The sequence below is a fragment of the Equus caballus genome, chromosome 3 (assembly GCF_041296265.1).
Source record: "Equus caballus isolate H_3958 breed thoroughbred chromosome 3, TB-T2T, whole genome shotgun sequence".
NCBI classification, from domain to species: domain Eukaryota; kingdom Metazoa; phylum Chordata; class Mammalia; order Perissodactyla; family Equidae; genus Equus; species Equus caballus.
Genome location: NC_091686.1, coordinates 105,692,927 through 105,712,562, shown reverse-complemented (window position 1 = coordinate 105,712,562; position 19,636 = coordinate 105,692,927). Strand labels below are relative to the sequence as shown.

At 48.9% G+C, this 19,636-nt stretch overlaps 1 long non-coding RNA gene across 1 annotated transcript; it reads right to left on the bottom strand.

Annotated features, from left to right (window-relative positions):
• Nucleotides 1-2,969: 2,969 nt before the first annotated feature.
• LOC111772714 (uncharacterized) lies at nt 2,970-7,258 on the bottom strand. Its single transcript, XR_002806719.2, has 3 exons — nt 4,907-7,258; nt 3,500-3,643; nt 2,970-3,140 (listed from the first exon to the last, which is right to left on the bottom strand). It is a non-coding gene; the product is annotated as an uncharacterized lncRNA (long non-coding RNA).
• Nucleotides 7,259-19,636: the final 12,378 nt, after the last annotated feature.

Below are 19,636 nucleotides of genomic sequence, written 5' to 3'. Positions count from 1 at the left end.
AGAGGCAGTAAAGGGTAGTGGTAACAAGCTCCAGACATTTGTATTGCTACTTTACTAGCTGCATGCTTAGGCAAGCAGTTTAAACTCTCTGTGCCTTAGTTTTACTATCTACAAAGTGGGAATATGACCATACCTACCTCCTAGGGTTGTTCTGAGAATTAAATGAGCTATTTTATGGAAAGCGTGTAGAAGAGTGCTTTTTGGTTATTTTGGCACACCTACTACATGCCCTGCTGGAGGCTTTAGCTGCACTCTCTGGAGGCCCCTTTGGGAGTGCCTGGCCTCGCTCAGGTTCTGATCGCTGGGAAGGGCAGAAGTGTGGACTTACAGTTCTCCTGTGTCCCCTGCAGCTCCTCACTCTGCCTCAAACACGTGACTGCTGGGGAGGAGGGAGCATGAGGAGCATGTTGAGCAGACGTTCCCAGGCAAAGTCAAATATTTCACAGAGATGGGGGTAATTCACTTGATGTAGCCCCAAATGATAAAGGGCTGTTCCATGACTTGGATTCTGGTTACAAAGAAGACCTTCGTTGAGCCAAATGGTTGGGGAGTGGTTACCCCACATTTCAGGCCTGGTAATGGAAACGAGTAATAGTGGGCAGCCTTAGAGTTGGGTTTTCTGGGCTGTAGAAGGCGAGCATTTCTAACCAGGTCTGTACTGGCCTGAACCAGTCTTTCACCTTCAGTACCATTTTATTAAAAAAACACGTACACGTTCACAGAACTTCACATATATCACCCCCTTTAACCTTTACAATCCTAGGAGGTAGGTATTTCCAACGGCCTCATCAACCTCCCACTTCACAAAGGAGGAAATGGAGGCACAGAGGGCTACAAATAGTAGAGCTGGGATTCAATCCTGCCACACCCCAATGGCAAGCAGAATAACGGGTTCCCAAAGAACCCATCCATGCCCTGGAATATGTTACCTTGCACGACAAAAGGGACTTTGTAGATGTGATTAAGGATCTTGAGATGAGAAGATTATCCTGGACTATCTGGCTGGGCCTAAGCACAAAGGTCCTTATAAAGAGGAGGTTAGAGTCATAGATTGGAAGCCGCTGCTGGCTTTGAAAACGGTGGAGAACAAGCCAAGGAATGTAGGCCACCTCTAGAAGCTGGAAAAGGCAAAGAAGTGGATTGTCTCCTAGAGTCTCCAGAAAGAATGCAGCTCTGCCAACACCTTGATTTTAGCCTAGTTAGACTCAGTTAGGACTTATGACCTCCAGAACTGTAAAATAATAAACCTGTGTTATTTTAAACCCCTAAATTTGTGGTAATTTGTTATAGCAGCAACAGGAAACCAATACACCCTCAGTAGCTGCCAGTGCACCATGATGTTTTCAAGAAGCATGTTACTTTTAAGCGAATTCATACTTGATGGAAACAGCACAGAAGGCATGTAGGATCCAGAAAGGCCTTGCAGCTTCCCTGTCTCATCAGCTCCTGCAACTCCCCACCAGGAAATCAGTAGAGGCAGGACAGCATGATGGTTAGGAAAGTGCCCTCTGGAGCTGGCAGCCTGTGAGACTATAAACGAATTATTTAGCCTCCCTGTGCCTCAGTTTCCTCATCTGAGGATGGAAATGAAAATAGTATGGACCTCAAGGGCCAGGAGAATTAACAAATGCTTGGAACAGTGCCTGGCACATGGTTGTCAGCTATTCCTATTAAAGGACTTTCAGTGCTTTATAAGTTGTTAAAATTGAAACATTGTGGAAGGGATGGCAAGGTGGGAAGGAAGAAAGGGAGAAGGGAGGGATCTCTTGGGAACTTCAGAAACGCTATCTGATCTACTTCTCCTGACACCCAAGAGGTGAGGCTCAGAAGCGTGCCCAAAGCTGCACGGCAGAGAAGAGGCAGAATTCCAACCCAAATCCGTCTGATCCCCAAGCCCTGTCCAGAACCACCTCTCACGCCTCAGCAGGAGCGGACAGAAATTGGAGGGAAACTGGCAAGTTAGTTTATTTTGTGCGTCTCGGTTTTCTGTATAATTGGGAGGAAGTGAAGAATAAGGGCTGCTGGGAGAATCAAAGGGGATGATGCGCACGCACGAGCTGCCTTTGCAAACCAGGACGCGCCATTCAACGAAAAGAGGGGAGCGTAATTCCCGGAGACTCCGGCTGGGATGCGACTGAGGCGAGGCAGGGGTGGCGTGGCCCAAAGGTGGACAGAGCAGCTGGAGTAGGGGGCAAAGGCCAGCGAGGCACTTCCCTCCAGCAGCTGTGTTCCGGAGGGCGGCTCTGGGCCGGGCTCTGTGCGAGGCGCTGAGCTCTCAGTCCTCAGGCTGGCCCTGCCTCCCCTGGAGGGGCGGATCCTTTCCTGAGAAAGAAGAAGTGGAGGCTTTAAAGGAAGTGTGCGAGCATTTCTAAGAGCCACTAATTCATTCTCAGCAACCACAACTGAAATGCTGAGTGGAGGATGTTCCGGCCCAGAGAGTATAGGCTGATGGATTTTCCAGCAAGGAATGGCCAGGCCCTTTGGGGTCAGTTAGCAACCTCGTCTACGAGCGGATGTTTTGTGGTGGAAGAGAGGTCTCTGTGCCCCATGTTCCCAGGACAGGCAGCCAACTATCCTGGTTAGGGACTGGGGCTTTCCTGGGACACCCAACTTTCACTGCTAAAACCAGGAAAGCAAAACAGGACAAGTCACAAGCAGGACAAGTCCTTATTCCCAGGACTCTGCCCCTCCCCTCACTGGAGTCCCCCTGGGAACTCTCCTCAACCTGCCCTGGACAGCACGGATTTCAAGCCCTCGAGTTTGGGTTTCTTGCATGAAGGGGAGATTGGCAGTGTTTCCAAACCCACTGCAAACACTGTCCAGTCCATTTGCTGAATGTTTGCCAGTTTGCAAAGTGCTTTCACATACACCAATGTGTTCAGTCTTTAGAGCAATCTCAAAGCCAAGGAAAATAAAAGAACCGTATTAGCAAAGCTTTGGGCTGTAAGAGACAGAAAACATAACTAGAGTGGCTTAAGCAAATAAGTTGTATTTTTTTCCCAAAACAAGAAGTCCAGAGGTAGGCAGCTGCTGGGTTTGATTCATTAGCACAGTGATGTCAAGGTGATTGTCTGCAAAATTTCTGGTCTTCCCTCATGGTTGTAACATGGCTGCCACAGCTCCGGGGATCTAGTTGAATTCTAGGCAGGAAAAAAGAAGGATGAAGGAACCACATCGGCAGAATTCTGCTTGTGTATTTTGGGCCAGAACAGTGTCTGTCACATGGCCAACCTGCATGGCCAGCTATATGGCTATTGGTGAAATCAAGTATTTAGAGCTTTCTAACCTTTGTGGTAGAGGAAGGTAAGGGATGAAAGTTTCGAGAATGGTTTTAAATGAGTTACCCACAGTATCTGCCACAACAGGAATAGAGGACCATTTCCTAGAGGCTAGAAGAGGCTAGAATGACTCAGGATATCATGGGGCCCTGTGGTTCTCAACACTTGGCTACACATTAGAATCACCTGGAGACTTTTAAAATGATGATGCCAGGCCCTACCGTAGAGCACTTAAGTCAGGGTCTCTGGGAACACATCACGGCGTTATCATCTTCGAAAGCTCCCTGTAGATTAAAAGGCGCTGCCAGTCCTCTAGAGCTGCTCCATCCAGTACGGCAGCTCCTAGCCCCACGTGGCTATTGACACTGAAATTGAAATTAATGAAAATTAAACAAAATTAAAAATTTAGTTTCTCAGTCACCCGGGCCACATTTCAAATCATCAGTAGCCACATGGGGCTAGTGGCTACCATATAGGACAGCACAGATATGGAACATCTCCGTCTATGATGACGCTGTTCCAGAAGAGCCCGTGAGTGAGAGACTGGAGTTTCAAGGCCCAGGTGAGGGAGGCAAGTCAGATGGGCCCGAACTAAGGCAGTATGGAAGAGTGGTTAAGGGCATGAACTGTGGGGCCAGACAGCCCAGGTTTGAATCCCAGATGCCCCACCTCCTGGGTGGGTGACCTTGGACAAGTTACGCATGCTCTCTTTCCCCACCTGTGAGATGGGGGTGATGATAGGGTATTATCTCCTGAGGTTGCACGAACTGTAAGCTGATTCGTGTAATGTGCTTAGAAAGGTACACGCTGCCTGCTCCACGTGTCAGCCACCAGCATTATCCAGGAGGCCTGACTGGTGGCGAAAGCCTCCAGAGGGGCCTCACTGGACACATCTACTGTGTTAACCCTCAAGCCAACTGGTTAATGCGCCGAGGCTTCATGAGTGGGGCCCTGACACTGGCATTTCCACGTTACCCTTTGCTCTGAGTCTGATCTCCTGGTGTTCCAGAGGCTGGCCCTCCCTGGCCTCTGGCTGTAGGGTGAGTGAGAGACTGAATGAATGGACAAACACTGAACACATTCCTGTGTTCACTCACTGAGTATAAGCAGCCCTTTGATTTGTAACTTAGTCCTGGGTGCAGTAGCTGCAGAGGGTGTGAGGGCAGGAGAGGTAGGCTGTGTGGTCCTGGGCAGGTCGCTGGGCCTCTCTGAGCATGTGGCACACAATCTATAGACTCAGGGGTTGGAGCCAATATAGAGTACAGCCTCTGAAGGGCATGAAATCTCTGAAACACAAGATTTTCCCTCTTTGGGGAAAATTACAGCTTCGCAACCAGAGTGGTTGTACGCTAGTCTTCTTCCCAGGTTTCTGATCTCCCCAAGGTGACATGAGACTCCTTTCTCAGCAACCAGGGCTGCCACCCCAGCCTTCCCTGTCCCCTCCACCTCTCCAGGCTGTGTTAACAGTGTCTAGGAATGGGATCCTGGGTTAGGAAGATGTCATTTACTGCGCCAGATATGAGCAAGATGCCCCCTCCCTGCCATATGAGGGTTCTGGGAAAGTGCAGGGCGCAGCCCCTCGAACGGCCTGCCTCCAGGGAAGGAAGGGCATTTTCCGATGCAACAACCTTGAGCCTCTCAGCACATCTGCTCCCGGCGTGCGCATTCCACAGCCTGGCAGACACGCCGATGGGTCCCAGTCATTAACTGGCTGTCAGGTTCTTCAGCTGATGGAGCTAAAAATAGCAAGCTATAGATAGACGCTTCTCCCACGCAGGCAGGCACAGGCTGCAAATGGAAGTGGGGAGAAGGGGATGCGCAGCTCTCTCTCCCCTAAAGGGAGGTTCGTGCCCATCTCTAGGCCCCCGCCGCTCTCGTGGGCCATATCCTGCTTCCTTCAGCAGCATCCCCCCCTCAAGACCCGCAGATGTGCCCAAATGTTCCAAATCCGCCCTGCCCAGCAGGGCGCACAGTGGCCAAGTTCATTTGTATGCCGCACCCTGGATAAAAGCGATCAGGTCCCAAACACTCCGAGGAGACGCAGATGAAACCCCCGCGCTGCTCGCTCGGGAGGCGAGCTATTTATAGAATCCAAATATCAGCATTTTCCACCCATTTACACAAAGCAATTTCAGCCCTTTCAGATGAGAAAAGAGCAGCCTGGGCTGTCATTCACTCCCGTGGCGGAACCGCACTTGGGGCCAGGAAGCCCTGATTTTATAGGGAACCTCAAGGCAGGCTCGGATTAAAGATCAATGGCCACATAAAATGTAGGCTGTCACATTTTCGCTGCGAACATGCCCTGGTAATAAAAAATGCTGTTTTAGTAAATAAACTTGGGGAGATGCATTGCTGGCTGCTGTTTCTCTCCTCGGCCTCGCTGAATGCTTGCAGCAAAGGACTTAGAGAAAGAGACGCAGAGCCCTATCGTGGTGCCCGTGGCATCCACAGCTGAGCTGCCAGCTGCCCGCCAAGCCTCTGACACGCTCTCCACCTTCAGAGCCCACACTGCGGCCGGGAATTTCTCTGCTGAGATGCTCACTTTGCTGTTTCTTTAAGAAAAGTGTGAAATGTGTTTCCAAATAATGCTGAGGCTGGCAGTTGAGCCGGCTGGCTAGCAGTGCAGACCCTGGGACAGAGAGACTTGAGGTCAAGTCGGAGCCCTGCCACATCCCAGCTGTGTGACTCTCGGGAAGTTACCTAATCCGGCTAAAGTTCAGTTTCCTCATCTGTTAAACAGGGGCCTGGCTGTCTCTCTCTCTCACTGGGTGAAGATCCTTGTGCTGTCAGACCATCCCCTCCGAACCTATCCGGCATTTCTGACACCATCCCCTGATATGGCTAAATTGAGCAGGAAGGGAGCTGGCATAGGGCTGTCTTTCTTCCAGGTCCTGTGTCCTCATTCTTTGCTTCCTCCCCAAGTCACCTTTCTCCTCACTGTCTGGACCAGTGGTTCTCAAACTTAGTGTGTCATCAAAATCACCCTGTTAAACCCCAGGGTGCTGAGCTCCACCCCTAGTTTCTGATTCAGGAGGACGGGGTGGGGCCGGAGAATTACACTCCCAACAAGTTCCCAGATGATGCCAAACGACGTTGATCCCATCCAGAGGCCACACTTTGAGACCCAGCAGGCTACAGAAAGCGCTATGGAAGGTGAGGGGCTAGAAATTCTGCTATTACTCATCACGTCTTATAGAGTCTCAGGGCATAAGCTGTTTAGGTTTTGCTGAGTCTGGATCTTCGAAACACAAAAATAGGTACATAATTACAAATTGAGATGTGTGCTGTGTAGGAAAACTCAGTGTATCTTGAGAGAGTATACAGGGGGCTGTGGTTTAGGATCAAGAAGGACTGCTCTGAGGACACGACCATAGAAGCTGAGAATGAGGATGCCTGGAATTAACTAGATGAGGAGCCAGTGAAGAGCATGGCAAGGAAGGGGACCCAGCCCATGCCTTGGAGCTACATTGCTAAGGGAGAGAAGAGAGCAAAAGAGGGAATATAGAAAGTGTGAGTTCCAAACTCAAAGAAACCCTCCACCAGCTATGGTCTCATTGAGACTCACTGAGAGTCAGACCAGAGACTGAGACCCTTCCCTCTCACCATCTGTCCCTGTCCTTGCCCCTGCCCAGCACCCCTCCCACCTGCCCAGCAGCAGTAAGTCCTGCTGCAGGGTGCCCCGCCCTCACTGACTGTGTTCTTCATTGTATAGGGCTTCCATTGTGAATTGCTGCATAATAAACCCCAACATTCAGTTCTCACAACTCTGTCAGTCGGTTGGTTGGTTCTTGGGGGGCTCATCTGGGCTCGCTCATGCAGCCATACTCAGCTGGCAGGTGGCCTGGGGCAGCTGGGCTGTCTGGGCTGGGCGTCTCTCTCCACGTGGTCTTTCCTCATGGGTTCTTTGTGCCATGGTGGTCTCAGGGCAATATTCCAAGAGGGTGAGCTGGAGGCATACGGTCTCCTGAGGCCTAGGCTCCAGAACACACCTATTGTCACTTCTGCCACATTCTATTGGTTGAGGGAAACTGGAAGGCAGGAGGGGAGAGAGAGGGGCTTGTTCTCTCCTACTTTCTTCCCGTTCCCATCTGCATAGCCTCAGCAACCACCTTCAGCCCGGTAGCAGCAGTGGGTTCCAGTCTTTTCCACCCTTCCAGATCCAGCCTGGATGCCAGTTCTGCAGAGCTCCTGCTCCATGCCTCTCATTCCCAGTAGCCCCGACCTCTTCTGACCCTCAGTCTTAAGGGTGGTAGCTACTTGCTTCAGTTACTACCTCTTCAATCCTCAGTCTTCCTTTTTTGCCTCTGTTCAGCCAATTCCCTGTATTAAATTATCTCTGTTAAAATAATTGGTGTAGACGTAGTTTTTGTTTTCCTAACACTTAGTCTATCTGCTAAAATGTGCTCTGCTCCAAGTATCAGATGCCACCTATTACTGGATTAAACCATAAGGACATTTTCCTCCATGACCGCATGGGGTCAGAAGGGTGGGAAAAGGATTTCCACCGCCTCCCTCCCCATGCCAGCTAAGCCTTCCCCATCCATGTTGGTCACTGCTCTGTTCCCAGGATCCCAGCTCAGTGCCTGGCCCACGGTGGCGCTCACCACTGTGCTCTGGATGAGTAAATGCCTCTGTTCCCTCCCTCACTCTGTCCCTGGGGTGCCTGGCCCATCCCCCACCCCAACTCTCCCTAGAAAATCCGACTTATCCTTCAAGTCCAGCACACACTCACGTTTTCCAGGCCGCCCTCCCACCCTCTCCAGCAGTCAGAATGACCTGGAGAGCTCCTCCTTTCTTCCCCAGGCCGCTCCCTGAGCCTCATGCCCACCTCCTCTGCTTAGAAAGGATTTGTTCAGCTTTCTGTTAGAGTGACTTGCACATGCATCCTCCTCCCGGGCTGGGTGTTCATTACACATCAACGAGATCAAGAGACATTTTATTTTATATTTATTCCCCCTACTTCTTATCCCCATTTCCAGTGGCCAGTACTGTGCTTGGCACATAGTAGGTACTTAATGAATATTTATTGTACTACTACTAATAATTATTATATTGTATATATGTATACACATTATATGTTGTATATAATGTATATGTGTAATATATTTTACTCTAATATATGTATATTGTATATTATATATTATATATATGTGGTATATACATTACATATATTAGTTACAATAAATTAGTCTTCCTCTATTCTAGACACAGTTCTACATTCTTCGCATATTAACACATTCATTGTCCCAGCAGCACTGAGGGCGCCGAAGGCCACACAGCCAGTGCAAGAAAGAGCTGAGAATCCAGCACTGGAGACTGCCTGGTTTTAAAAGTGCATTTTAAGGAGAGGGTGTTGGCTGGTTGAGCTCAGTAAATCAAGGGAGGCTTCTTGAAGGCAGAGGCAGATTCCGTGGTATTTAAAGGCTTTTTTTGGTGGGAGCAGGCAGAGAAAAACAAGGAGGAGAAGGAGGTCCATGGGCAAAGCCGTTTGCCTTTTTTCTGTTCCTCACTCATCTGCCCTTAAGTCAGTAAACTTGCAAGAGCAACTGTTTATTTGGTCCCAGGGAAAGATGGTTCCAACAAACACTATCCTGATATGCTGGCGGTACAGCCATCATGGCGACTGGAAAAAGTGCCCCTGTCTCGGCATATCAGACCTTTAGTGCGAGTTTACGGTCAGTTATCAAGGTGCATTACTTTCCGCAGAGGTATTCAGTGAACCGCAGAAACACCATCCACTGTGGCTAAAGGGCTCCTTCTGCTTCTGCATAATTCCCGATGCTGTCAGCCGGTGTGACATGTGTGCACCGGGCCTCTCACCGCCATCTGGCAGCCTCTGAAATCGCGGCACCCCGTCCTCCATCAGGAGTGGGGTCCTGAGCCAAGACTGTCGGTAAAGCAAGATCAGGACGTATGGACACCCCTGCGATGACAGCCATGATTTAGCTGCGTCAATTGCTTCCTGACGTTTCCATAGCTTTTCCCGGCTTTCCCTCTGCGGCCGGTCAGCCGAGAGCTGCAGGTAGAAGCATGCAGACTGAATTTTCACAGTCCACTTATTTGGGAGGCTCCTTCCTCAGTTCTGTAGGCAGCTACCTGGGAAGGTTCCGTGGCTGCCACTGTCGCTCTGCCCTGGCCAACTCCTCTGGGGGAACCGTCTGCACCCAGGAAGGGAAGCTTGGCTCTGGGGATAGTCAGGGAGGTGAGAGTGTGCTCTTCCCTGTGGCCACTGAAGAGCTATATGGAGATCTCCCCCGAGCATCCCGAGAATGCCCAGGAGGATTTCCCATTTTGTTGACAACCTGGCCACACAAAGGCTCCCATGGGCGTCACGGTGAGCGTGGTGGTGGGAAACACACATCAGCACCCACACTCACTCAACATCAGCGTTCCCACCCGGCCAATTCTCTAAATCCCTCACGCGAAAGAATGTTCACCCACAGCAAGGTGACATAAGAACCGGGAAGCAGGGAGCTTTCCTGTGCTGTCTGCTTAACACCAGAACAATGGGCTAGTGGGAGGGTGTGCAGGTGAACGAGATGCCTGACAAACTGGTTATCTGCTTTTGTGTAAACCGTGAATCCACTTTTTCTGACTATTTCTCTCCAGTGCCTATTGTGTGGGTATCTCCCTGAGCAATGGCTCCCGAGTTTTGGCGTGTAAAGGAATTTGCTGCTGGGTGTGTCAAGACCTGTCCAATCTCCAGGGGTTCTGACTCAGTTGCTTTGAGGTGGACCCAGGAAAATGCATTTTGAACAAGCACCATGCAGGGTTCTCTGGCAGGTGGTTCTCAGCTGTAGTTTAAGAAATGTGGTCAGTACACACAGTCGCTTCCCCCTGCATTGAATCTCAGCCTGAGCACCACAGCAAGGAGGGCAAGGGCGGGATGTTCCCTGCTTCCTCCTTCCCATCCCTTAGAAATCATGTGGCTCCCAGGACGCATCCTCTACAATCCACCCCTGGAATAACTCTTGCTTTCCTGTTTACGTCCCTCCACAGCATTACTTGTTTCTCTCCAGAGGTAGGGCCCCCTTGCCAGTTCATGCACTGAGTCTCTATGTGCGCAGCGGCAGAAATGCTGCCATATTCCTTTTCATGTCCAGGAGTGCCTAGCATGGTGAGGGGCTTTATAAACATTCCTGAGCAATTGTGTTACATATAAAGTACTAACCCTGCTTCAGGTCCTAGGCCAGCTGCTAATGAGAAGAAAGAGAAGGTTGCCAAATACTTTTAACCCAAACTGATAAATGGAACTTAGAGTAGAATATAAAGCATTGAATCTAGTGGATTGGCAGAGGCTGAAAAAAGGACACACCCAGCTCTGGCAGAGGTGAGGAGAAGCTCTGACAGCGTGTGTAGGATTGTATATTGGTAAGACCATTCTGGAGGCTATATGTGGCAACCTGGCAATATGTGCCTAAAATCAGAATGTCTATTTCCTTTGATCCTAAAATCCTAGTTCTAGGAACTTTTCCTAAGGGGAGGAGAGAATGAGGACACAAAGCTGTTGTCTCGGGTTATTCCTCAAACATGTACCAAGAACGTCTGTACATGGGGCATGGAGCTAGTGCTGGATGCAGTGTGACTCCTAGGGGCAGGAGAATGTCTGTCAGAGCACGGATGGGTCCAAGGAGAATCCCTCGGTGGGGTTTATCAGAGCTAAAGGCCAGCAGCAGCCTCAAAGGGCATCCACGGCTGGCTGCGAGCACACTTGGATGTAGCCACATAACAGAGCACTGAGCAGCCATTTAGAATGTTGCTGTGTATCTACAGTCATTGTTGGAGGAAGCTCTCTGTCACATTGTTGAGTAAAAAAAATGCAAATTGGGAAACAGAAAAAGTCTCATCATGTCGAGTGACACATAAATGTCTACATGAGTACATACATAGAGGAATAGTGTCAAAAATGTCACCGTCAAATGTCAGAATGTTCAAAGGATTGGTTTCCCACAGATGGAGTGTTTTGCATTCTTCTTTCTACCTTTCTGTATTTAAATTTTCTACAAGAGCATGTACATAGAACGCAAATATTATCTTTGTAAACAGAATGAATGAATGAATGAATGAATGCCTAGGGAAAAAGCAAAATAGCATCAAAGCTCAACCAAGGAAGTAAAGGCAAAGCGGCCTTCACAAGAGACCTGGTACTTCCTGGTCCTCTGCCCTGTGAGGATGGAGCTCCTGGAGGGGAGGGACCGGGCGGGCGTGTGGCAGGTGTCCAACGACCATTCGTGCATTTGTGCGGCTGCTGCCCTCCTGTGTGTCCTGCGGTGGAACACTCTCCCCTAGAAAGCCTCACGGGTCTCCTCTAATCCGACAACTGCTGGACTCCATGACCTTCCCGGCCTCTTCCAACTGGGGCTCTAAGAGGCTGAGACTGCCTGCAGACAACAAGTGAAATCAATCCAGGCCTGATGGCGGGCTGGGAGCAGGCCGGCTGGCCCCGGCCCTGCGTTGTTATTCCTTATCTGCTGGAGGCTCCATGGAACTGGCCCACCGACGAGGCACAGCTGAGGCAGTTAAATCCTCCCCAGCCATCCTCTTGCATGAGTTGTCAGGATATTCACAGTAGCTTGGGTCCCCTGCCCAAGACCCCTTTTCCCCAAAGACATCCTTCCAAGCCCGACTCATGGCTAATAAACCCATACCCAAATTGATCTCACAGCTGTTCTTCAGATGCCGTGCCAGCCCCCTTGGCTGAGCCAAGCTGTTTGGACTGGTAATAAATCGGGGGATTTTTCATCTGGGGCTTGTCATTGCTTTCAGAAACTGTTCTCATTCAGCAAAAGCTTTTTTTAAAAAAAGACTTTATTTTGTTTAGAGCAGTTTTAGGTTTACAATAAAATTGAGAGGAAGGTGTGGAGACTTCCCATATACTGCCGGCCCCCACACATGCATAGCCTCCCCCATAATCAACATCACTCATCAGAGTGGTACACTGTTTACCAAGGATGAACCTACGCTGAACATCATAATCACCCAAGTCCACAGTTTACATAAAGATTCACTCCTGGTGTCATGCATTCAATGGGTTTCGACAAACGTATAACGACGTATACCCATCATTGTATTATACAGAGGATTTTCAACTCTGTATAATATTGCCCTAAAAATCCTCTCTGCCCTGCCTGTTTTCCCCACCCCCTCCCCCACCCCTGGCAACTACAGGTCTTTTTATTTTCTCCATAGTTTCAGAAGAGGCTTTTCAGTGGAGACAGTAACACATCTTGGCAACACCACGAATTTGAAGAACCGGTTTTCTCCTACTACCAGATATACTGGCAAAAAAACCCCACCCCTACCTGCTAACATAGTTTGGTTCTTCCGTGGCTACAGGATTTTCTCATGAGAAACAAAAGGGGACAGAGAACGCCCCCCTCCCCACAGCATCCTTCCATCAAACTAAGGTGCAGCTTCAAACAACAGGGCCCAGATGTGAGAGGGGGCTGGAAATTAAACACCAGCACTAGGTGTTTGGGGAAAGAGAGGGATGGTCATTTGGAACGAGGTATCTGGTAGTCCATGAGGGCAAGAGCTTCAGACCATTTTAAGGCCAGCAGTGGCACAAGTCCTAGAACCAGTAGCCGCAGTGGTGGGAGAAGTAACAATTATAATAACAAACATTTGTGTAGAGCTTGGCCCTTTACAAAAAGTCTTTCCATGGACGATCCCACCAGCTGTGGTGGAAAAGACAGATGATCCCTTAGATGCATAGTGCCCAGCAACCATGCAGGATCCACGCATTCATTCATTCATGCATTCACTTATTCACAAACACTTACTGAGCACCTACTTTTTTTCAGGCACTTTGTTAGGTAATTGTATTAGCCAGGGTTCTCCAGAGAAACAGAAATGATAGGATGTGTGTATATATAAAGGGAAGAATTTATTTTAAGGAATTCACTCATGTGATTATGGAGGCTGGCAAGTCCAAAATCTGCAGGGTGGACCAGCAGGCTGAGACCCAGGAAGAGCAAATGTTGCACTTCAAGTCCAAAGACCATCTGCTGGCAGAATTTCCTCTGGTTCAGGGGAGGTGAGTCTTTTGTTCTATTCAAGCCTTCAACTGATTGGATGAGGCCCACCCACATTATGGAGGGCAATCCACTTTACTCAGTTTAAACTGATTCAAATATTAATCTCATCCAAAAACACTTCACAGAAGCATCCAAAATAATGTTTGGCCAAATATCTGGGCACCCTGGCTCAGGCAAGGTGACACATAAAATTAAGTATCATAGTAATGAAGGCACTGAGCTGAATAAATCCAGCCCTCAAGAAGATCATAGACTAGTAGGAGAAGCAATACTATGTACTAGAATAGCAGTACAAGGTAGGAAGTGATACACACCAGAAAAGAGACAGATATCAGTGCTGGAAATCTGAATGCATTCCCTTTGACCAGGAGGAGGAGGTGAAGGAGCAAGGGGCTCACAGATGACCTTCAGGAGGAGGAGAATTTGAAATGGGATCTTGAAAGACGAGCAGAATTTGGATGGGTGCACACAGAGGGAGGAACATGACACCAGATAGATGGAAGAGCAAAAGCAAAAAAAAAAAAACAGAGATTAGAACCTGTCCAGAGAGCAGCCAGGAATTGGTTGTAGTCGTGTAGAGAATTAACAAGCAATATGGCAATCAACAGAGTAGACAAAGGCCATTGCACCCTGTTTGAATGTCTTCTTTCTTGTCCCATTCCCCCTTCCTGTTCACTATGGTCTGACTTATTCTTTGCCCAGTTATAGTGAACTATGAGGAAGGCCGGCTGTGGGAGGCAGGTATCTACTGCGTTTGCCCCAGTATCCAGTAAACCCTACCATGGTTTCTCTCTGGGAAACTACTCCCTCTCTAATCTCTAGCCCATACTCTGCAGTTTGGACTCCACCGCTGGCTCTCAGAGGGACCATGTGACCCAGTCCTGGGCCAGTCAGAGCCTCACACTGTCAGTGCTAGAGAGATTGGTCAAGAATGCACATGTGACACCAACGGAGCCAATTATACCCTGTGAGCTGGAGTTTCACTCTTTTCCTCTCACCACCCATAAGAGAGGGGACAGAAGTGGAGCTAACGTCCCCGTGGAGTCTGGGACTGAAGCCCACACATTGGTGTGAGGAGAAGGCAGAGGAGATGGGTTCCCATAAGTTCAAACACAGCCCACAGAACATGGAGGAGGCTTCTGTGAGACAGAGTGTGAGCCCAAGCATCTCAAGCATCTGGCGATGATTAAAATCTGATAATAACATTCACAAAAGCCATTTATTGAGTACTTACTGTGAGCCAAGCGCTAACGTACTTTTTCTCTTTTAGTTCTCTCAACCCTGAAAGGTAATTCCTGTTGTCCCCCATTTTATAGCTGAGAAGACTGCCTCAAAGAATGGAAGAAACTTCCTCAGGGACCCTCTCACAAGGCAGCAGCAAAATCAGGTTTCAACCCCAGGTCTCCCTGATGTTGAACCCCAAGCTCTTGCTGCCTCAATGCTTCAGAAACACCTGGGAAGATTTTAAGAAATTACAGGACTCTAGGTCAACCCCTAGAGATTTGGGTCGCTTGGTCTAGAGTGGGTCACTGGTATTTTTCAAGGCTCCCGTGGTACTCCCAACGGGCAGCCAGGATGGGGAACCCCTGCGACGAGGTCATGTGGGATGCAGTTCCTATTTCTGTAAATTACTTTCAGCTAGTTGCACTAAACCATGTGACCCTGACCTCCCAAACTCCCAGGAGCTCAGGGCAACCCTAAGTTCGACCAAATGCCTCCATCTGGATCACCTACATGAGTCCAGTCAGCCCCTGATCGACAGAATTGCTGAATTGCCGTCTGACCCAGAGGGTCAAGTGAGGGGTGGGGGATGGGCTAGGCAAAAAGAGGAGAACACTCCTTCTCTTTTTTATTTGGCCTGTCATTTAGGAAACACGCTTTATAGAGCTATGAAATAACAAAAAGCAGCTGCAGTGGGAAACTCAGGGGGACATTGGCTCCTGGCTTGTCATCACTATGATCCATGTTCTGTTCCACTCCACTTACAAACAAAATTTCCCTGTGATGTGCAGGGAACGCTGTACACAGCTGGTCCCACCACACATCCTGCAGTGAGGGCCAGAAAGGGGCTGGCTGAGACCAGTGCAGGAGCCAGCACTCCACGTCTGGGAGCAATCTGGGTTTTCAGTTGTTAGGGCTGCGGGGGATGGCGAGGAGGTTGGGGTGGTTTGTTTTCCGGGATTGGCCAAATGTAATCATTCAGGACTTCTTTCCAAACATTCTTCTTGCTTAAAAAAGAAAAAAAATGCCTGGACTGCAATTTTGCTTTTATGGCCTCTCCCATGAGATCAGCTTTTATTCCAAAAGTAAAACCCCAGCACAAAGGGTAGGGAAGCTTGCAAACCTTTTGAGGACGGCTGGATAGCACGGGCTTTCACTAAAATGCTGCTGCAACTCCTGTGTTAGCAGGAAAATGCCTTTTGTGCGTGTTCTAAAAATCGCCAGGTTCCTTCCGATTTTTCGATCCCACGATTCGCTCGTGTCTAACACAGTACCTGGCATCATTGGTAAGAAGCATATATATATTTTTTTTTGAAAAAAAAAAAGGGCAGAAAAGAACACCAATGAGCCAACTGGGCTCCTTCTTCACTGGCAGGACGCTGCAGGGACTCCGGGATCACAAGAAACGTGAAATGATTACCAAACTGTTTGAATTTTGATGAAACATTTCACCATTGGGGTGAAATTCAGCAAAAAAATGCAAATACAAAACTATCCTACATTTGCTGTTAGTATTTTAATGTGCTTCTACAAACAAACTAAAAAACTTTAAAACGATATTCAGAGGGGAAAAAACCCAGAATAATAGGTCCAGTGCTGGAGAGGATGGTAGCTACTTCTAAAAGGCAACAGAACGATATTTGGGCCCAGGACTCAGCTCTTAAGGCTTTCCTCTCAAACTGGTCATCATTCAACATCCGTTGGCTCCAACTAAACACGAATGGGCCTCCCTGTGCTCTGTGGCCAGATCACATTACTCCTTCTTGTCCAAAAGGCGATTGTGAGTGGCTCTAATAAATATCTCGCAAGACCAAGACCCTTTAGCATTTCCCAAATCCATATTAACCCCATCCCCCAAAGAAACGAGGTGGGTCAGGATGACTTGCTCATAGTGAACCCATGAGAGGACCGGGTGAGCACTCCTTTCTTCCACAAGGATGCCCAAAGTGTCGAATCATCTTTAAGGGGTTGTTATCACAACAGTCTGGAGTTTCTACAACCCACTCTTTCATTCTTAAAGAAGAACTAGAGAAACTCTTTTCATCCCTGGCTCTCTCCTGCCACTCCCCTGTCTCTTGATCCCTCCTGGGACCTGACAGCGGTTCTGTGGCCATGCCGGCTGTTCTTCAGTGTCCTGGGGTGCAGTGCGGCTGTGCTTTGGGAAGGGCACGCATCGAAAGCAGCTCGATACACTTTCCCTAGCCTGCTGGTCTCAAGGATCAGTTCGCTGGTTCGCTGAACAGTTGTTTAAAGATAAACCTTTCTGAAGAAGGTAGAGGCAAACGAAACGTGGTCCTGGTCTGTTCTGGGCCCCCACATTCACATGCTCACATTCTATATAATAACAGCTATGTTTACTGAAGAACACACATGTGTTGGGCATTGTTCTGAGAGCTTTGCTCACAGGCTCACGAGAGATTCTTGCAACAACTTAATGAAGTAGGTACAGCTCTTAACCCCCTTGTGCAGACGAGGAAACTGAAGCACAGAGAGGGTAGCTTCTCCAAGGTCACACAGCTAATAAGTGGCAGAGCTGGCATTCAAACCCATGTCCTGAACTGCTGTGCTACACTGATCTATCCACTCTGTCACTTTTCCTGAACTTAGCTTATAAAGCTCTTTATGATGTGATGGAATTATGGGAGTTGATTTTCAGTTTTCTGTTAAAATTTAGTTGTCTTTAAAGCTGTTTTAGGGGGCTCTAGCATCACTGATGGGCCCTGTCCTCACAGAAGCCTAGCCTTCCTCCCACCAGCCCCTGGTTTCCCTGTCTCCTGAGCTCCCCCTGGCTAGGAGCCCCTCCCCGCTTTCCCCACCTCAGGCTGCTGCCCTCCTCCATTCTTCACCAGTAAAGCCAGTCAGCCTCCTTTCCTGCCTCCTGACTCATGCCCCTTCAGTCCTTCGAGGAGCCACAGGCCCAGACTAAGCCAGATGACAGGGACAGAAGTCTCTTTCCAGGAAGCATCATCCAGAAGGAAAGACCTGGTGTTACAGGTTGAATTGTGTCCCCCCAAATTCCTATATTGAAGTGCTGGCCCCCAGTAGCTCAGAATGTGACCTTCTTGGGAAACAGGATCCTTGCAGATGTAATTAGTGAAGTTAGGATGAGGTCATCCTGGAGTAGGGTGGCCCTGATCCAATATGACCGATGTCCTTATAAAAAGAGGAAATCTGGACACAGACACACACAGGGAGAAGACCACGAGGAGGTGTGAAGACAAAAGCAGAGATCAGGGTGGCGCTGCAGAAGCCAGGGAAAGCGAAAGGTTGCCAGGAAACCACCAGGAGCTGGGGCGGCCCGGAGCAGTCTTCCTCTCAGCCTCAGAAGGAACCAACCCAACTGGCGCCTTCATCTTGGACCTCTGGCCTCCAGAACTGTGAGACAATAAATTTCTGTCATTTAAATCACTCACTTCGTGGTACTTTGTTACAGCAGCCCGAGCAAACTGATACACTGGATATTAAATAATAAAGAGGAAAGAACGAAATCCCAGTTAATGGAATGCTCCAACCCCCTACTTAGACGCCTCTCTCTCAGGAAGCCTTCCCTGGGCCCCGACAGAGGGGGCAGCTCACTGGAGGAAGAGAAGGCCAGGGGAGGGTGTTGAGACAGGTGCAAGGGTAATGTGCCACTATACTTATTTGCAGTGCTTTTGGGTGGAAGGACTGTGAAGCTAGGAGGGAATGAGGCTGCCTACAGGGTTCCGTCCTTCTCCTGCCCCCGTCTGGGTGAGGCACCCCAGCCACATGCGCCCACAGCACCTTATGCTTCCCTGTCTTTGCTTCCATGGCACAGCCTGATGATCAGCTCTTTACTTGTCAGCTCCCTCACTAGACTCAGCTCTCAGGACCAAGCCCACTCAGTCACCATTGTACCCGCATGGCCAACGACGTGCCTGGCCCACAGTGCATATCTGTTAGGTGGATGGATGGGTGCATGTGTGTACAGGGGGAAAAAAGGACCAAAGAACTAAGAAGATGGAAAAGCAGAAAGTGAAGGAAAAGAAGAAAGAGAATTGTTTGATAAGGAGGTGGTAAAAAGAGGGAGAAAAGGAGGAGGAGGATGAAGAAAGGAGAGGAGGGTGAGAAGAGTAATGTTCAGCCATTTTCCTGATGCGGATCCACAATTCCTTATCCAATATTCTGGGGACCAGGTGTTTGCATATTAGCATTTGGGGGTTTTAAGAAAGCTACCTTGGGGCACAACTCACATGGGGCAGCATCCTATACACAAACACATGGATATTTCTGCAGCAAAAATGGATGACTAGTTACACAAAGTAGGATAAATGAAGACTAAAAAGAGTCCTGTTATACTTAAGTCAAGTCAGACTTTTTTAAACGTCACGTTTTCAGAGGTTTTGGGTTTGGGATAATGTTAATGGAGTGTGACTCTGCAGTGGAACGAAAGCCAAGCTGTGACATGAACCTGGGCTCACACTTCTCATTTCTAAGAAGGGAAGTGCCCAGGGCAGACAGCCTTTCCCTGCCATTGTGCTCAAAGGTCACAGCCAGGGTGAGTTTGAGGTGGGGGTTCCCAAGAAACTGATGGGAAAAAAACCATTCGTTCAACATATAAAAAGACTGTGCTTTGTTCTCAAAGCAAGTTGAAGACTGAGAGGCCGGGAGAGAAGACTTCTTATTGAAAAGGAAATCCTTCCTTTAGTTCCAGACTCCTCCCCACCATTTGCCCCCTAGTAAACTACATTTTCCGTTGTTCTCCTTTCCTGGGAAATCGTTCTACAGGAATGTTCCCAGCTGTGCAGAGCCCAGCTGTCCCAAGCTGCAGATGGTCTGGGTAGTGTCTGAATGGAGCACCCGTGGGGCCCCCAGGGCAACTCCTGGGACCTGCTCAGCATTGAGAATGCCCCCCTCCTATAGGGTTTGTCCTTGAACCTGGCTGAGCTTATTCTTAAATGACTCAAGTCACCTGCAGAGATATATCTGCTGTCACCCAAAGCTTGTCCAAGCCCAGCTCTCTCTCCCTTATCAAAGGGTGAGGGTTAGGATAGTGTAGAGGAAGGAAAACGAGATTAAAGCTAGGCAGATCTGGCTTTCAGTCTTGTCTTTGCCACTTGCTTTGTGACCTTAGGCATGTGA